Source organism: Myodes glareolus, chromosome 7 (genome assembly GCF_982192425.1).
Source record: "Myodes glareolus chromosome 7, mMyoGla1.1, whole genome shotgun sequence".
Classification (NCBI taxonomy): domain Eukaryota; kingdom Metazoa; phylum Chordata; class Mammalia; order Rodentia; family Cricetidae; genus Myodes; species Myodes glareolus.
The window spans coordinates 73,678,609-73,696,072 of record NC_142032.1 but is presented as its reverse complement, the minus strand read 5'-3'; the positions used below and the strand labels follow the sequence as shown (position 1 = coordinate 73,696,072).

At 44.8% G+C, this 17,464-nt stretch overlaps 1 protein-coding gene across 19 annotated transcripts in view; it reads left to right on the top strand.

The window, feature by feature from the left end:
• The window catches only part of Tacc2 (transforming acidic coiled-coil containing protein 2), a 212,040-nt gene that overhangs the window by 47,349 nt on the left and 147,227 nt on the right, over positions 1 to 17,464 (top strand). The window lies entirely within an intron of this gene.

Below are 17,464 nucleotides of genomic sequence, written 5' to 3'. Positions count from 1 at the left end.
CTGGGAAATTCAGACACGTGATAAGTCTAAGGGGTGCGCTTTCAGACCAATGATTCATGGAACACTCTGCCTTTGACTTAAGCCTGCAGGGATTGGAAAATTCATAGTTTTTCTGCCCAAAGATGAAGTTAGTAACCAGACATTTTTATTCCAGCAATATTTCAAGTAGTTTAGCTTCACGATCAGAACTGAAAATGAGAAAGAGTGAGGCTTCCAAAGGGCTTAATATGTGGTTATGTGCAGTCTGTAATCCAGGGTGGAGGCCATAGAGAGAGGTGTGGCACTCGGCCACAGACACGAGCTCCAGAAAGCCTTTCTTCAGGCCACCCAGGGAGGCTGGTGGATAGATTCCAGAAGCCAACACGGCCACATTGTGGCCATGGCATGTGGTCAATTCAAGTGTAGCCCGTTGGTCAGGGGCCCCTCATTGTGACCATGGCCAAGCCTGGTTTTCATGGCTCCCTATGAAACCTTTTTCTACCTAGTGTTCTGCACCCTCAATTCTAGAGGTATTCACAAGCTGAAAGCCAGTGGATGTGAATACTTGGTCCCCAGCAGGGACGCGGGCCAAGCGCAGTGAAGTCCATTAGGGACCACTTGTGGGTTCAAGTCATGAACAGGCCTTGGATCTGGTTGGTGTAACTCTCTCGGACAGCTCCCAGAGCCTGTAATTTCAGGCTTTGATGGAAAAAACAGGAGTTCCTAGGACCAAGACTTCGAAATCAAGTGATCAGCCCCTGTCACAGACAGTGAAACTAGGTCATGGCATGTTTCGTCATAGGCATTTTTAAGCCTCCATGTAAAAAGTGGCAATGTTTCACTTTGGATATATGAAAGTGGCCCCTGGTAGCAGGAATTGCCGTGCTGAGAAAGTGGATGTTTTCTGGGTAGCTTGGGTAGTGGTGCCCAGAGGAAATTCTCGCTTCTTCTTGGCATGAACATTTGCTTCTTTAGGGGAACAGTCGGATGGGGCATGGTATTTTGTTGGGTCACAGGAGTGATTTTTTTTTTTTTGATACCTGGGTCTCCCTACGTAGCCTTGACTGGCCTAGAACTCTCTATGGAGACCAGATGGCCCTTAAACTCAGAATCCACCCACCTCTGCTTCTGGGGAACTGAGATCAAAGGTGTACACTGCTAGGCCGGGCACAGGAGTGACACTTGGCACGGCACCTCTGATCTTTGTTGTCTCAGCATGGGGGCCTCTCTGTCCCCCCAGCTCTCTATCAGCTCTTCCATGTTCACAAACTTTTTATTCAAGTAACAGGGCAAGGCTTTTAGTAGTTGGAGCTATCCAGACTTCTAGGTTGACTCCAATGACACGATACTAATAGAATTTTTTTTTTTTTTGTGGCATCCTACACCTGGGAACCCACTGCTGGCTGAGACTCAAGGCCCAGGTCTTCTTGTCTCATCCTCAGGGAGTCCTGGGGTCCCTAAGGAGACTAGGGGACAGGTTACCAATTTGCATCACAGATGGATTTCCAAGTAACTCAAGGCTCTTCTGTCGCTTGCTCCTCGGTGTTAGTCAACTATTATTTTTCCCTTGAGGAACTGTCTCTCGTGGGCATGTGACCTGGGTATGAAAAAGGCGGTGGGTGTCTAGGAACAGAAAACATCCTAGTCACAACTGAAAACAGGACAGACCTCGCTAAATGAATGCTTGTCCCCACGCAGAGCCGAACTCATCCCAAAGCCACCCTGGCCCTGTATTCTTCATGCACTCAGGATGTTTATAGGAGGCAAGAAAGGGTTAGGCTCTGTGTGGGTCACAGCAGCCTTGGCATCGCTCAGAAGGATGGCAGTGTGATACGCACTTGTACACGGGTGCCAGGCAGCACACCAAATGAGCTATGGCTACAAAATGAAATTTTGCTCTCTTTGTACCAATTTCAGCTTTGCTTTTGAATCCTTAATTCTGCCAGGCTGGCAGGAATTCCCACAACTGCTGTTCTTGGGGCACTCCTTTTTATTTATTTATTTGTTTGTTTGTTTGTTGAGATACACCCTCTCTCTACAGAGATCTGGTCGTTCTAGCCCAGGCTGGCCTTGAGTGTACAGAGATTTAACTGCCTCTGCATCTCAAGTGCTGGATTAAGGGTTTGTACCACCACACCCTAGACTGATATCCCTTTTCTAAAGTCTGGTGTATTGAGGTTGTCACATGACTTCTACTCCCCCATACCACCGCTAAGACACCTATTGGTCCAGCCACACAATCCACCGACCCCATGACTATACTGTCTCCCTGTAACCTTTGCCACATGACCATTCTCTTGGGGCTGCATCCTCCATGTTCATCCACCTTTGCAGTAAACTTTCTTGTAAGACTGTCTTTGAATTGCCAGCCCCCAGATAATGACACAGAGACTTACTATTAATTATTAAATCTTGACCTTTAGGTTAGACTTGTTTCCAACTAGCTCTTCTAACTTAATTAACCTGTATTTTTAATCTACATTCTGCCACATGGCTCAGCTACCTCTCCTCAAGACGGTGTGTCCAACTTGCTCCGGTAATATCTGTGTGCCTAGATTCCTCCTCCTCTTCTCTCTCTCTTCCTGGAAATCCTGCCTATCCTCTCCTGCCTTGCTATTGGCCATTCAGTTCTCTATTATACCAATAACAGCAAAACATCTTCACACAGTGTACAAATATCCCACAAATCACCTCTGAGCCTCAGAACAAGGTCAGAAAGCCAGGGGAAGGATTCTCACCATTACCCCCCCCCATGCCTGCCTACCTACACCACCCCACCCTACCTCACCTCCATCCCCACCCTATCCAGAACTTTGCTCTCTCATCTTTAAATCCATTTGCCTTCTTTGATGGCCCTAACTGAACAACCAGCATCCACCCTGAAAGGATACAGGGTTTTTACAGAAGCTAGGAAAAGCCATGAGCGTCAGACTGTGTTTTCTCCTTGCCAAAGCTCCAGAGAGGAGAAATGCAGGAAGGTCTGCAGCAGCTGGGGGGTGGGAGGAAAACAGTTGCCCTCCTTATCCTTTAGCCCCTGCATCTATGAATACAGTGCCCTGCGGACAGGGGAAATGCGCTCGTAATGAACATACACGGATTTAAAAATTTTTTCCCCCAAAATATAGTGGGATATCTATGTTTATTGTTAGATATAAGTAATCTAGTAAGTTATAGTGGAGTGGAACTCACTCTGAACCCAGCACTTGGAGCCGAGGCAGAAGGATCACCATGAGTTAGAGGCCAGTGTAGGCTACAACAGAGCATACAGCCAGACATTGTCCAAAAACAACAGCCAGACAGATTTTTAAAAGAATCAAGATGATTTAAAGTATTTGGGAGAATATACTGTGGATTTGAGTACGGGAACTTGAGCACCCTTTGATTTGGGGGTACCTAGAGCCAGCAAATATTCTCCATATTCCCCATATCCTCAGCAAATATGAAGAATGTAGAAAGAAAGAGACACAAATTAATATCACCAAAGAGCTCTCAGCTCAGACATTATCGCCACACCGCAGATAAGGACACAGACTTGGAACACTGCCTGATCTTCATTAACAGTAGAAAGTTCACTGATTTGCCTTAAGAACCACCCCTCTCAGCCTTGGCACTGACACCTCCAAGTGCATGAACTGGCATTTTGGAGCTCATTCCCTATGGTGGAATACCTTGCTCAGCCTCGATACTGGGGGAGGGGCTTGGCCCTGTCTCAGGTTGGAATCCCAGACTTTGATGACTCCCCAAGGAAGGCCTTACCCCCTCTGAGGAGTGGATGGGGGATGGAAAACAGGAATGGGGGTGAGAGAAGGGGAGGGAGGGAGAACTGGGGTTGGTATGTAAACTGAAAAGTACTTCTTTTAACAAAAAAAATATGAAAAAAAGACCCACCCCGCTCTTGGAACTGTAGTAGATCCAGGGGCTTACGTAGCCTCCAGGGGTAGGTTGCTCACCTAGAGAGGAGCTTGTCCAACTGCCTTGCTTCCTGATTACCACATGGTGTCACTGTTATAACTTGACCTTACATAGTCCAAACTCACTAAGTGTCCATCCCTGCCTGCATTTGGGTTCCTGAGGGAAGTCAGTCCTGGGCCCCCCAGAGTGAAGCTATCTTAGTCCAGGTAACGTCTACCCAATACAACTGGCCCAGATGTCTGCATCTGGACTGGTTCCAGGCCCATCACTTTCTGGGGCCCTTCTCTCCTTAAGTACCAACAACTAAGAGTGGTAGCCCTACGAAGTGCAGCTGACCTTGTCACATGACCGTCATAGAAGAGCAGAGCTATGGGGCCTCAGTGGAGGAAGCAGGGCAGGAGTCCCGGAGCTTCTCAGGAGAAACTTCCACTCAGGTGAAGCCAGGATCTTTGACTATGCCACAGAACATACAATATGAAGCAAAGTCAGAGTTTAGTGAGAAAGGATTTTAAAATATATTCAAGGGGCTGGAGAGGTGACTCAGCAGTTAGGCGTGCTTACTGCTCTTGCAGAAGACCAGAATTTAGGTCCCAGCATCCATATCAGGTGTCTCCCAACTGCCTGTAACTCCAGCTCCAAGGTATCCAGCACTCCAGTGTGTCTTCTAAAGATTCACAATTCACATGCATATGCATACATACATACATTCAGACATATACAAATAAGTAAAAATAAATCATTTTAAAAATTAAATAAACTAAATTGAAGCATGCGTGTTATAGATCAGAAAGATGCTTGGGAGAGAAACAGCACACACTCAAGACACAGAGACAGGATCCTCAGGAAGGACAGGTATATACTGACTATCTTAATACTAGTTAGATAACTAGTTATATGGGGCGATATTGCCGGCTCCTGAAGTCATTGTTCACAGTGTTTCTTTTATAATGGCACTTACTTATAGGGGTGAAGATGTGCCATGGCACACTTAGGAAGGCCTGAGAACAATTTTTGGTAGCTGGTTCTCTCTGACTATGTGGTTCTCAGGGACCAAACTCACTCATGGCGTTGGGCTTGCTGGCAAGTGCCTTTACCTGCTGTGCCACCTTGCTGGCTCTATTCATAGCATTCATAAGGAACTTCTTCTTCTTCTTCTTCTTCTTCTTCTTCTTCTTCTTCTTCTTCTTCTTCTTCTTCTTCTTCTTCTTCTTCTCTTCTTCTTCTTCTTCTTCTTCTTCTTCTCTTCTTCTTCTCTTCTTCTTCTTCTTCTTCTCCTCCTCCTCCTCCTCCTCTTCCTCCTCCTCCTCCTCCTCCTCCTCCTCCTCCTCCTCCTCCTCTTCTTCTTCTTCTTCTTCTTCTTCTTCTTCTTCTTCTTTTTCTTCTCTTCCTCTTCCTCCTGCTCCTGCTCCTTCTCCTCCTCCTCCTACTTCTCCTCTTCTCCTCCTCCTCCTCCTCGTCCACCTCCTCCTCCTCCTTCTTCTTCTTTTTCAATGAGAATGAGATTGTAGGGTAGATTCTCAGATACATTGGCCAGGATTATAGTCTGATTAAAAAAAAAAAGTCAAAAGGTCAAAGGACTCTATTGTAAGAAGGCCACTAGGAAGGTAAAGCGTTTGTTTTGACTGTAGACAAGGTTCATAATCTCAGCAAATTACTGTTTACAGCTGGCAAAGGTAGGGTCACCTGTGCTCAGGCCTCAGGTATGATTGATTGCTAATTTTACATTCTCATTTGAGAGCCCTATAAAACAAATTATTGTGGGGGTGTGATGGCACATGCCTTTAATGCCATCGGCAGAGACTCTGAGCATCCATGAATCTGAAGCCAGCCTGGTCTGTGTGACATAAGTTCTGGGCCAGTCTATAATCCTGTCTAATGAATCTGAGAAACAACCCTATGATCTCATAGTGTTCCCTAGGGGTGGGTGGAAATGGTGAGTCAAAGATGCTAAGGTTTGGGACCAAGAATCCCCAAAGCAACCCTGCAGTATGCTTGCGAGCAAGTGTGCAGAGAAAGGGATCAACTTAGATGTGGAAGAGGAAAGATTATATGAGAAGGACACACTAGCTGGGAAGACTCCTGAGCTGGTCTTTATCTAAGCAGGCCCCTGGCAGTAGGGAAGAGTGTAAGCAGAGGCTGCGTGTTGGTTTCCTGCCACCCAGAACTGAATAATCACACAAAACTGTATTAATTACAACACTGTTTGGCCAATGGCTCAGACGTATACCTACTAGCTCTTGCATCTTAAATTAACCCATTTCTTTTCATCTCTGTATTGCCACAAGGCTGTGGCTTTCAGGCAAGGTTTTGGCATTCTTCTTCTCAGGCAGCTACATGGCATCTCCCTGACTCTACTTCTTTCTCCCTGCATTCAGTTTAGTTCCCTGTACCCCTCCCCCACCCACCTAGCTCTATTCTGCCCTGCCATAGGTCAAAGCAGTTTCTTTATTAACCAATGGTAATAAAACATTTTCGTAGCATACAGAGGGGAATTCCATGTCAGAAGAGTCACAATTTAATGGGACAATTAAGGCCCAAATCCTATGAGGTCCTTACTGTAGTTTCTATAATTTTTATAGCTATTCCCAGATAGGCCAGGTCATCCCAACATTCTTATTCCAATGACTTTAAACCATATTGTAGAGCAGAGGGATGGAGCAGGGAGGGCTGGGATGGACCACAGTAGACGGATTCATGGGGCAGGGAGCGGTAGTCTCCAGTCTCCCTGATTATAAGATTTACCTGTGTATTGGGTAAATGAAGCAACACCCATGCCCCTGTCAGTTCTGCAGCCTCAGCACCTAGGTGCTTCCTCTGAGCACGACAGACTCATATGGGCACTGGATAAACCATCCCTTTTCTAACTGCTTTTCATAAGACAGCCTCCTGCTTCAAATGAAAATCCTTTGTGTTTGAGTAAAAGCAGTGTAGAGATAGGTGGCCAGGAGTTTTAAAAAAATAAAATTAATGGGCTTCACTGAAAGGCAAGGGTGTCTCCTATTGCTCTCTGCAAACATGGCTGCTGTGTGCTAGACATGAGGTCCAAGGTTGAACACATCCCCATGCAAAGCAGTTCTGTATACATGCTTATAGATGACCCAAGGGAACCCTGGGAGGAAAACAAGGCTCAGAGAGGCTGGACAACCTACCCAGGCTCACACAGACAGGAGGGAACACTATGGAATTCGAAGCATTCCTGGTCGATGCCACCCTAAACCCAGTCCCATAACCCCAGACTCGCTTTCCTAAGGGCCTGAAAGTGTATTTTGGTTTTCGTAATTAGAGCAGAAGACCCAGTCAACCCTTAGTGTCTAATTTTCTTGTAAACAGTCGGGTCTTAGAGAAAACTTAAGGAGATTTGATCTGAGTTATGAGCCGCTGTGTGGTCGGTTCTTTAGGTCCCAGGTCCCCGGCAGCACACTACACTCTCTTGCCAGCCATCTTTTGCAACCTCCTGGCTTCTGCCTAAGAGGAAGAGTCAGCCAACCTTTGTCTTCTGACTCATTGTTTACCTCTGGCCAGAAGGCACCCTGAGGGGAGTGGAAGGGAGACAAGTAACCTGGAGGCTCTGGCTGGAAGTAGCTAAGCTGGTCTCAGCTGCTGGCTGGAAAGAAGCCTTGGGTCTGCTCTCTCCCCTTTTGGGGCAACAGGCCATTTTCAGTTTTGAAAAGAGGAAAGGGAGTATTTTTCCTTCGTGAAACAATACCCATTCACGGGGACAACTGGGAACACAGAGGGGAGTGGAGAACAAAAAACCTCTCCTGTTTTTCCTATCTACAGATAATGACACTCAAAATGCTAGCGTCTCCCGTACTTTTCTGGGTTTGCTTTCTAACTGCTCAACTGTGAGAAAACTACATTTTTTGCATATATGTGTGTGTATATGTGTATGTAGATATAAACACACTTCACATACACACACTCATATACTTTTAAAATAATAGGCTATTTTAAAAATAGTTTTAGATGTACAGAAAAGTTTTGAAGACAATGTAAGGGCTGGAGAGACAGACCAGCAGTTAAGAGCAAAGGACTTGAGTTCGGTACAGTGCACTCATGTGCACCCCCATACACACACACACACACACACACACATACACACACACACACATACACACACACATACACACACACACATACACACACATATGCACATATACATACACACATGCATATCTACATATATACATACATACAATTTTTAAAAAATTATAGGCATGGGACACAGTGTCTGGTTTTAAAAACTAAAAAAAGAAAGAGAAGGAGGATAAAGAGGAAGACAAGGAGGAAGAGGAGGAGAAAGACTGAATAGAAGGTCCCCAGGCACCTTGCTCTCCCTCCTCTACATGGTTTCTGCGTTTGTGACTGTCTTGAATTAACTGGTATGTTTGTTCCCATCACGGAGCCCATGCTGCAGCCCTGTTGTTCCCTGCAGTCCAGCACACACACTAAGACTCAACGTGACGCATGTGCTATGGGTTTGACAGGCCTGTCATGTAATGTTCCCTTCATGGTGATGTCATAAAGAATAGTTCCCTGCCTTGACAGTCCCTGGGCTTTGCCTAGTCGTCTCTCCGTTCTCTGTCCCCTGTCCCAGACCCTGACAATTGCTAATCCTCTTTCAGGAATCCTTAAAGTTTCTTTTTGTGTTGTCTTTTAAATCAGTAGCCAGTTGTAGTAGCACACACCTTTAATCCCAGCATTTAGAGACTGGTGGATCTCTGTGCCTTCAAGACCAGCTAGGGTCTACACAGTGAGATCCAGGTTAGCCAGCTAGGACTGCACAGTGAAACCCTGTCTCAAAAATTTTTTTTGGTATAGAATGCATACCAGCAGCCATCCCTGAGAATTTGGTGAACACATAGACCGCTCCATACCCATGTTGATATTTTGTCTGTCACCCGAATGTTCTCTCTTTCATTCCCAATTAGTTTCCTGCCTAACAGCGGCAGCTCTCCTGACTTCGGTCATCACTAATTGGTTTTGCTAATTCTTTCTTCTTTTTTTGGTTTTTTGAGATAGGGTTTCTCAGCGTGGCTTTGGCTGTCCTGGAACTTACTCTGTAGACCAGGCTGGCCTCGAACTCACACAAATTTGCCTTTTTCCCAAGCTGGAATTTAAAGGAGTGTAGCACCACTGTCCAGCGGTTTTGTTCATTCTAACTTCCTAGTAATGGGATTAAATGGTAGGGGTGTGGGGTGGCTTGGTACTTGATTTTTAGGCTCTGCTATTTGATTATTTTTTAAATATTATTTCACTGTAGTAAGAATACAGGTACTATTTAAACCGTTGTAGTAGCACATGTCCTAGGATATGCTGAAGAGACACAGGCAAGAGGACCATGAATTCAGAGCCAGCTTGGGCTACATTTGGGCTAGAGCAATACCTCAGAGGGTAACAGCTCTTGCTGCCCAGTTTGACAATCTGAGCTGAATCCTCAGAACCTGCATGGTAGGAAGAACTGTCCCCTTCATACCATCCTCTGGCATACACATCTGCACAAATACAGATCCTCTAATAATCGGTGTCGACTGGGTCAGGCAGGATGATGGTGATGTCAGCGCCTGAACAGGCAGAACGATTTTCTACCTACTTGTTCGTTTGGCTATTGAGAAAGTGAGCAGAGTAGACATATCAGACTACAATAGAGCCTTGTCCGTTTCTCCATCACCCCACCCTGTTTTTCGTTTGCCCACTTCTTTTGGTCTTGAGACAGTCTCAACTAGCCCAGGCTGGTTTTGAGCTCAGTGTTCAGCCAAGAATGAACTTGAACTCCTGATGCTCCTACTTCACCTCCAAGTGCTGGGATTATAGGTGGCACAATCGCCACAAGAGGCAACTTCTCCTTTTCTTCCTCTTAGAACATTTATTTTATCTTTATTTGTGTGTGTGTGTGTGTGTGTGTGTGTGTGTGTGTGCATGCGTGAGTGTGCATGCATGCATTCGGGTATGGGGGTGCCCACAGAGACCAGAAGAGGGGGTCGGATACCCTGGAGCTGGAGCTGCAGGTGGTGGTGAGCTGCCTGACGTGGGTTCTGGGAGCCAAACTCAGGTCTTCTGCAGGAGCAGCAGGGGTTCTTAACCACTAAGCCATTGCTCTGGTACCTCATTTCTCCTTTCTGGTCTGTCAATTTTTGATTTTTTTTTTTTGTATTTTGAAGCTCTGTTGTTATTAGGTACATAGAATTTTAGAAAATTTTAATATCTTCTTGATGAATTGAACCATTTTATTATGAACCATTTTATTATGAACCATTTATTATTTTATTATTCATGCCTATAGTGTTCTTTGCACAAAGATCTACTTTGTCTGATGTAAGATAAACATTTCTTTCTTTCTTTTTTTTCTTTCTTTCTTTCTTTCTTTCTTTCTTTCTTTCTTTCTTTCTCTCACCCTTCCTCCTTCTCTTCCTCTTTCTTTTGGAGACAGGACACACTATGTATCCCTTGCTAGTCTGGAACTCACTATGTAGAGCAGGCTGTCCTTAAGTTCACAGAGACCTGCTTGTCTCTTTCTAAATACTAGGATTAAAGGTGTGTACTGCCACATCCAGCCTCCCATACTTACTTTTAACTTATTGGTACTTAAAAAAAATCAGTGGTTAACTGTCACTGTTGTACTTAGGCAAGGTATAGTTGGGTCTCGGTCATTAGTCCAGTTTGAAAAACTTAAGCCTTTTAATTAGAGGCGTAATAGTATTTAATGTGATTATAAAATGGTTGACTTGATTCTGTAGTCTACAGTAAATAATCTAGAGCTGTTTTCTAGTCGTCCATCTCTTTTGTTTTGGTTATCTTTATGATTTTCTTTCCTTTTGACTTAGTGACCACAAATCTTATTTTTCATGGTGGCTTTAGGAACTAGCACATGTGTTGTTAGTGTATCACGATTTGCTTTGAAGCGAGGGGATAGCACCGCATGTACATTAGGAGCAGCTTGCAAGAGTAAGGGGCTGGACAGACAGCTCAGTGCTTAAGATCCTTGGCTCTCGCAGAGGACCCAGGATCAGTTCACATCTGCCTGTTCTCACAACTGTTCTAGTTTTAGGGGCATCTGATGCCCCCTTCTGGCTTCCATGGGTACTGCATGCACATGGTGCACAGACCAAGGTACAGAAATTTAGCATACATCATAAAAATAGATCTCATAAAAGAAAAGAAAGAGCAAACTCCCACTTTGCCTCTTTCAGCCTTTCTTCTATTGTTATTGCACATTTTATTCCTGTGTAAGTTACAAATTCGGCAATAGATTCTTTTGCTTCAAGCAACAAGTTATGTTTTAAATGAGATTTAAACTATAAGGGGGAAAAGAGTATTGCACAGTGCCTGTTTGTTGTACTTTGGTGTAGGATCTGATCATCATCTGGCATTCTTTCCCTCCTGGCGAAGCGCTTCCTTTAACATTTCTTGAAATATAAATCTGGCATGGGGAGATAGAGTTCCCCTTTAACCCTAGCAGGAGGCAGAGGCAGGGAGATCTCTGAGCTCCAGTTCAGTCAGGGCTACATAGTACCCACTCTCAGCAACAATAAAAACAACAGTAAATCAATTGGTTTCTTCTTCTTCTTCTTCTTCTTCTTCTTCTTCTTCTTCTTCTTCTTCTTCTTCTTCTTCTTCTTCTTCTTCTTCTTCTTTTTCTTCTTCTTCTTCCTCTCCTTCCTCTTCTTCTTTTCCTCCTTCTCCTCCTCCTCTTCTTCCTCCTCCTCCTCCTCCTCCTCTTGAGACAGGATTTCATTGTGTGACTCTGGCTATCCTGGACTTACAGACATCCATCTGTTTCTGCTTCCCGAGTGCTGGAACTAAAAACATTGTACCACTGTACTTGGCTGGTTAATTCTTTTAGCTTTAGCTTGTCTAAAAAATATCTTTATCCCTCTTGTGTTTCAGAAAGATATTTCTCTGAGCAAAGAATTCTCAGTACACAGGTTTATTGCTGGGGTTGTGGTTGTTTCTCTGTCAAACGTTACCCCACTCTATTTCTGCTTATGTTATTTCTGATACTAAATCTGCTATCATCCTTAATTTCGTTCTTTTATTTTCTCTAGTTGCTTTTCCTATTTTATTTCTCACTAGCACTAAGCATCTTGACAGTGATGTACCTTGGTGCGGTTTCTCTTTTTTTTTTTTCCTATACATATAACAGGTATTCTTGGCCATGACATGGATTTACAGTTTAAAGTGAATTCTGAAACTTTTTGGCCTTTTTTTCCCCTCAAAAATGTCTTCTATGTACTGTCTTCCTTTGAGGACTCCAGTGACACACATATTGACCCATGGGAAGCCACTCCACACCTCACCCATGATTCTGTGCATCTCCTTTAGTCTCTGTCCTCTGTTTGGACATTTCTATTGCAGCCCCTGCAAGGACACTGGCTTTTGCCTCTGAGTATCGAATTCACCATTCTCAACCAGTGCATTCTTCATTCATGTGACTGTTTTTGCCCCTGAAAATCAGATCTGGACACACACACACACACACACACACACACATATATATATCATGCCTGTGTTTTAGAGGCTCAGGCTTTCCTCAAACCCAGTGGATATATCAAATATAGTTTTCTTATTTCCGTGCAACTGAAGATTAATCCCAGGCCCCGTACATGCTAAGCAAGCACTCCTACTAGGCTGTGCCCCCAGCCCTGTGTTAGCTTTTGTGAACTCCGGGTCGGTTTTGACAAGTTGCGTTTTCTTTTCCTCGTGGCTCATCTGTCCCTGCTCCTTTGCATGCCAGGCATTGTGAGCTTTAAGCTTTTGGGGAGTAGATATTTTTATATTTCTATAAATATCCTTGAACTCTGCTGTGGGACAGTTATTTGGAATAGCTCAATCTTTTCAAATCTCGCTTTGGAAGGTGGGGCCACTGCCATGTTTATGTGCGGGTTCATTTCCCACCATGGAGACCAAGCCCTTCTTGGTCCCCTGACAGATGCCCTGTGAGCCGTAGACATTTTCCACCCTGGATGGTGGGAACCAGAACCATTCCCAGCTCTGTGTGACTCTGAGGTCTATTCCATGTATCTCGTTTCAGATGATCTCGGTATGGGTACATGCCAGTTGGGACCTCTCTATTTCTAGAACTTTCTATCTGTCCAGCCTTCTCCGTGCTAATATTCACTCTGGCCCGGGAATTCTAGCTGCCTTGGTCTCCCTAGACCCCTACCTCTGTCTCCTCAAGGAAGGGAGCCTGTCAATCTTCCCCCCAGCCTCCATATCACCGTCTCCAGCCCTAGGCTGGGGACAGCAGGACAGTTTTTCCTTCCCTGCAGGGCTTGTCATCTCTCTCCTCCTCTCAGCTTTAGCAGTCCCGTTCCTGTAACTGGGAACTCTTATTTATTTATTTACCTATTTATTTTAGCAGTGAACTTCAGAGCTTTATTATGCAGGAAAGAACTCTTTTCTAATTAGTAATTCTTGTTATGACATTTTGCAGCAGCTCAGGCACTCTGAAAACATTGAAACAGCCTGTCCAGTTTCTAAGAAAGAAAGAAACTTGGTTTGTAACTAGAGATGAGCAAAACCCCTGGCATTTGTTCTGGAAAGAGTGAGGAGATCCTTCTAGGCAAAAAAAAAAAAAAAAAAAAAAAAGAGAGAGAGAGAGAGAGAGAGAGAGAGAGAGAGAGAGAGAGAGAGAGAAAAGAAAAAAGAAAGAAAGAAAAGAAAAGAAAAAAGAACAGGGTGGTTTGGAGTACAAAGGTTGTCTCTCTCTTCCCTCTAAAAGGTCCTTGTGTCACAGGCATGTGCAGTCCCCTGGGTCTGTTTATGGTCTCAGATGCCAACCACGACAGCAGTTAATCTTTCCAAGATCAGCCCTGCAGCTGTGGCAGCCCCGGAAGGAGGCTGGGATGTCTTTATGACTTTGATATCAAAGCAGCTTGGTTCCCAGTAATGTGGACTCGTGGCCTCCCACTCTCCTACCACATAGGTCATAGGTCAATGGCTTACAAGGAGGCGGATAGCACAATAGATGGGACTGAGGTTTAGTATAAAGAGGAATCCCTTCGTCACATTTTGAGCTCAGTAAACAAGTACACAAGTGGCGTCTGCTTCGGGGAAGGCAGCGAATTCTCTGAATTCTCAGTGGAGGAGCACCTGCCTGGGGTTGAGCCCTAGCACTATAAAAACAAACAAACACACAGAGACCACAGTTGGCAAGTTCTTTACCAGGAGAGCATGAAGGCCTAAGTTCTACCCCAGAACACACACTGGAAAAAACCCGGTGGAGTGGTGCATGCTTTTAATTCCAATACCAAGACCAGAGGATCTCTGGGACTCACTGGCCCACGTGGGCCAGCCTGCTCTGTGAGTTCCAAGCCAGTGAGAGAGCCTATCTCAGAACAACAACTAAAACAAGCAACTCTCTCCAAGAAAACCAAACCAGACCCCAAGCCAAAGCAACATGGAAGGCACCTGGAGAAAGTATTTGTGGTTCCTTCTGGCTTCCGCACAAACCTATGCACACATGTATGTCCTCATCTGTAACCATATACACAAAAACATATGCCTGCACACAAGATTTTCAGTCACTGAGAGATGCTTCTGTTATGTTCCCTGTTTTGCACTGCATTTCCTGCAGCATGCAAATTGTTTTAATACACCCTGAAAGTCCTATCAAAAGGCACAGGGCAACAATGCACTCACCAGAATTTCTACCCTTGAGGTAACAAGATTAAAAAAAAAAATCCAATTCTAGGAGCAAAACACACATTTTCACGAGTGACGGGCGGGGTTTACCTTTGAATGGATGACATGCTCACATTTAGATGAATATTGTGCCACATTCCTTGATTTGGGTTTATCAGACGTTTAAGGACTTTCCTTTGATATGAATAAAAATGGATGCTGTGGACTGCCAAAGGCCAAGGCTCATAACCCAAAACAGATGGCTTCTCTAAGGGGGTGATTAATTTTGTTTCTTGATTCGATCACTGAAAGTCTGAATCTAGATGTGTGTGAAGAACAGTATGGGAGAGATGGGAGAGACATTGATGGTCCCAGCAGTGGGTAGCTCTTGTGTGCAGCACTTCAGCCTCTTTGAAGTTCTAGCCCGAGTCATGAAAGTGGCTCACTCTTCTATCTTTTAGGTGCCCCTGGGAGAGTTGCTGAAAAAACCTGGCTAAGTTATAGTTTTTAAATTTTCTTTTCTTCGTTCCCTCCTCTGCAGTAAGCTAGCTGGTGGATGAGTTAATGACACCTTGATCACGACATGATATAAAAATTCACTTTGATATAAATGATGGTACTCACCCATGATCCAAGAACTAGGGAGACTAAGCAGAAGGACTGCAATTTTGAGGCCAACCTGAGCTACACACTGAGACTTTGTAAGAAAGAACTGATAAGAGGTGGTGTCTAGTTTGATGGCCAATGCAGGAGTGTGGGGACCTGGGCAACAGCCCTCTGCCCGCCTCACTATGGCACCCAGTCTCTGGACAAGAATCAGGGCTGGCAACTCCCAGGCCTGTTGTAACTCACTTGCTTCCGCTCTGCCCCTGGCTCCTCTTTTCCAGAAAGAACATTGGAATGCCATGAGTAATGGCAACGATGCTAAATGGGGAAATCTTCTAATCCTTTGAATTAGGTTGATTTATGAATAGAAGTCATTCACAGACATCTGGGCTGTGTAGTGGCTAATAAGTTACTTGTTGTACACCTATAACCGATGGAACCTGCTGGGAGACACGGGCTGGGGCTCAGGCATACTGCCTCACCAGACTTTTCCAAGAAACATTTTAAAAAATATTTTGCCTTTGTGCCTTTCCCATCTGTAAAACAAGAGGCTTAGACTAGTAGGTTATAGAAATGCTGTGGCTCTAGAGGAGAAAAACACTTCCCTAATCTTCAAGTGAAACACTGATTTGAGAACATTGCTAAATATTTACTATTCTTCATTTGAGTTCACTTGTATCCATCCGTCTATCTGTCCATCTGTCTACCTATCCATCTTCCCATCTGTCCAGTTATCCTTCTATCTACCCATTTATCCGTCTATATGTCTATCCATCTGCCCATTCATCTATCTGTCCATCTACCCATCATCTACATTCATCCATCCATCTATCCATTTATCCATCCATCCATTTATCCATCTATCTATCCATCCATCCATCCATCCATCCATCCATCCATTCACATGTCCACCTATTTCACAGTATTATCTACTGAGTATTGCCATATGACAGGCATTGTAAATACAGTGTTGAAAGCAGACAAGGGTCCAGCTTCTGGGGAGGGAAATTGTCATCAGTCCCAGGGATGGTTACTGTGCCTAATACTAGGTGACCCTGTAAAAGAGCTGTAATGTGGGAGTCAAGGCCAGAGGGACTTCATTGAGATTTCTGGGGAGGGACAGAAAGGCTCCAGGTTCCAGGTAGCTTTGTATAGGATAGAGCAGGAGATGAAGGCCAGGCCACAGATGTCCGAAAAATCCACACAGATGACATCTCTAAGCCGTTGCTCTGTCTGACACTTGGAGTTCAGAAAGAAGGGGACTAGGGTGCATGGGAAAAGAGAGTTTTACCTGTCCAGGAGAGAGGCTGGTGTAGACAACACACAAAGAAAACAGCTCTGGAGCCAGGCAGTGCCGGGGCCTTGATCTTGCCTGCAAGATCTGCAGTTCATTCCCTTCTTCTGGGCTAGACCTTTTCTGGGAATAATTTTTCATGTATACCAATGGGGGGCATCCCCTCTGCCAAGCTGCTGTGTGGGTTAAATGAAATTGTAACTCAGAGTTGTTAACACAGACTTGGCCCCAGTAAACGCTCAGCATGTGGCAATGCTCCCCCGCTGCTATTTTGCATTGCAGTTTGTTGGTCTTAGTGGCCAGGAATACAGCAGTCACATTTACATTTTCCAGTTATAGCCTCCTTGTAGAAACGCATTGCTGTTTGTCTTCAGATCTGTGCATTTAGGAGCCTGCACTGATATGTTTGTTCGTACCAAGGTCGTGGGGAACACCTTTTCTGTACCCCACGGTACTTGCTTAGCAGATCGCTGCTGCTCTTGGGCCAACACCCTTAGGTTGCCCTTCAGGGTGCTGTAGGCAGAGTTTGCCTCGGAAAGAAGCTGGGGTCCTTTGTTCTTCAGACCTCACCCCAGAGCTGAAAGGCCTCCGTTAAGGATACTTGTGGCCCCAACTGATTGTGAGTACAGCTGTGTCCTGCACATCTCTACTCAATCTTGAGGCATAAAAGGACTTATGTCAGCTTAATTAACGTAGAGTCCTCAGCAGACCAGTTCTTAGAATTTCTCCGGCCCTTAGGCAAATCTGCTTCTGGTGATTGCCTTTCATCTGACGTTAAGAATTGCTTCTGATGGGTAATCAAAGAGATCCCTGGTTCTGGCCTTCTGCAGAAGAGACCAACCTCTGGTCTCGTATTCAGAGGGAGTTGCTGTGTGACCCACACTCTGTGGAAGATTCATTCTTAGTTGCTCTCCGATAAGAATGAGTAAGTTTACAGGGTGTCATAATGGTACATTTAGTAGTCTGTCTCGGATAACAATAACTTCAGCCTAAGGGAAGCCATGGGCTATGCTTCACTGGCCATTCCTGTTGGAAGGCAGCCGCGGAAAT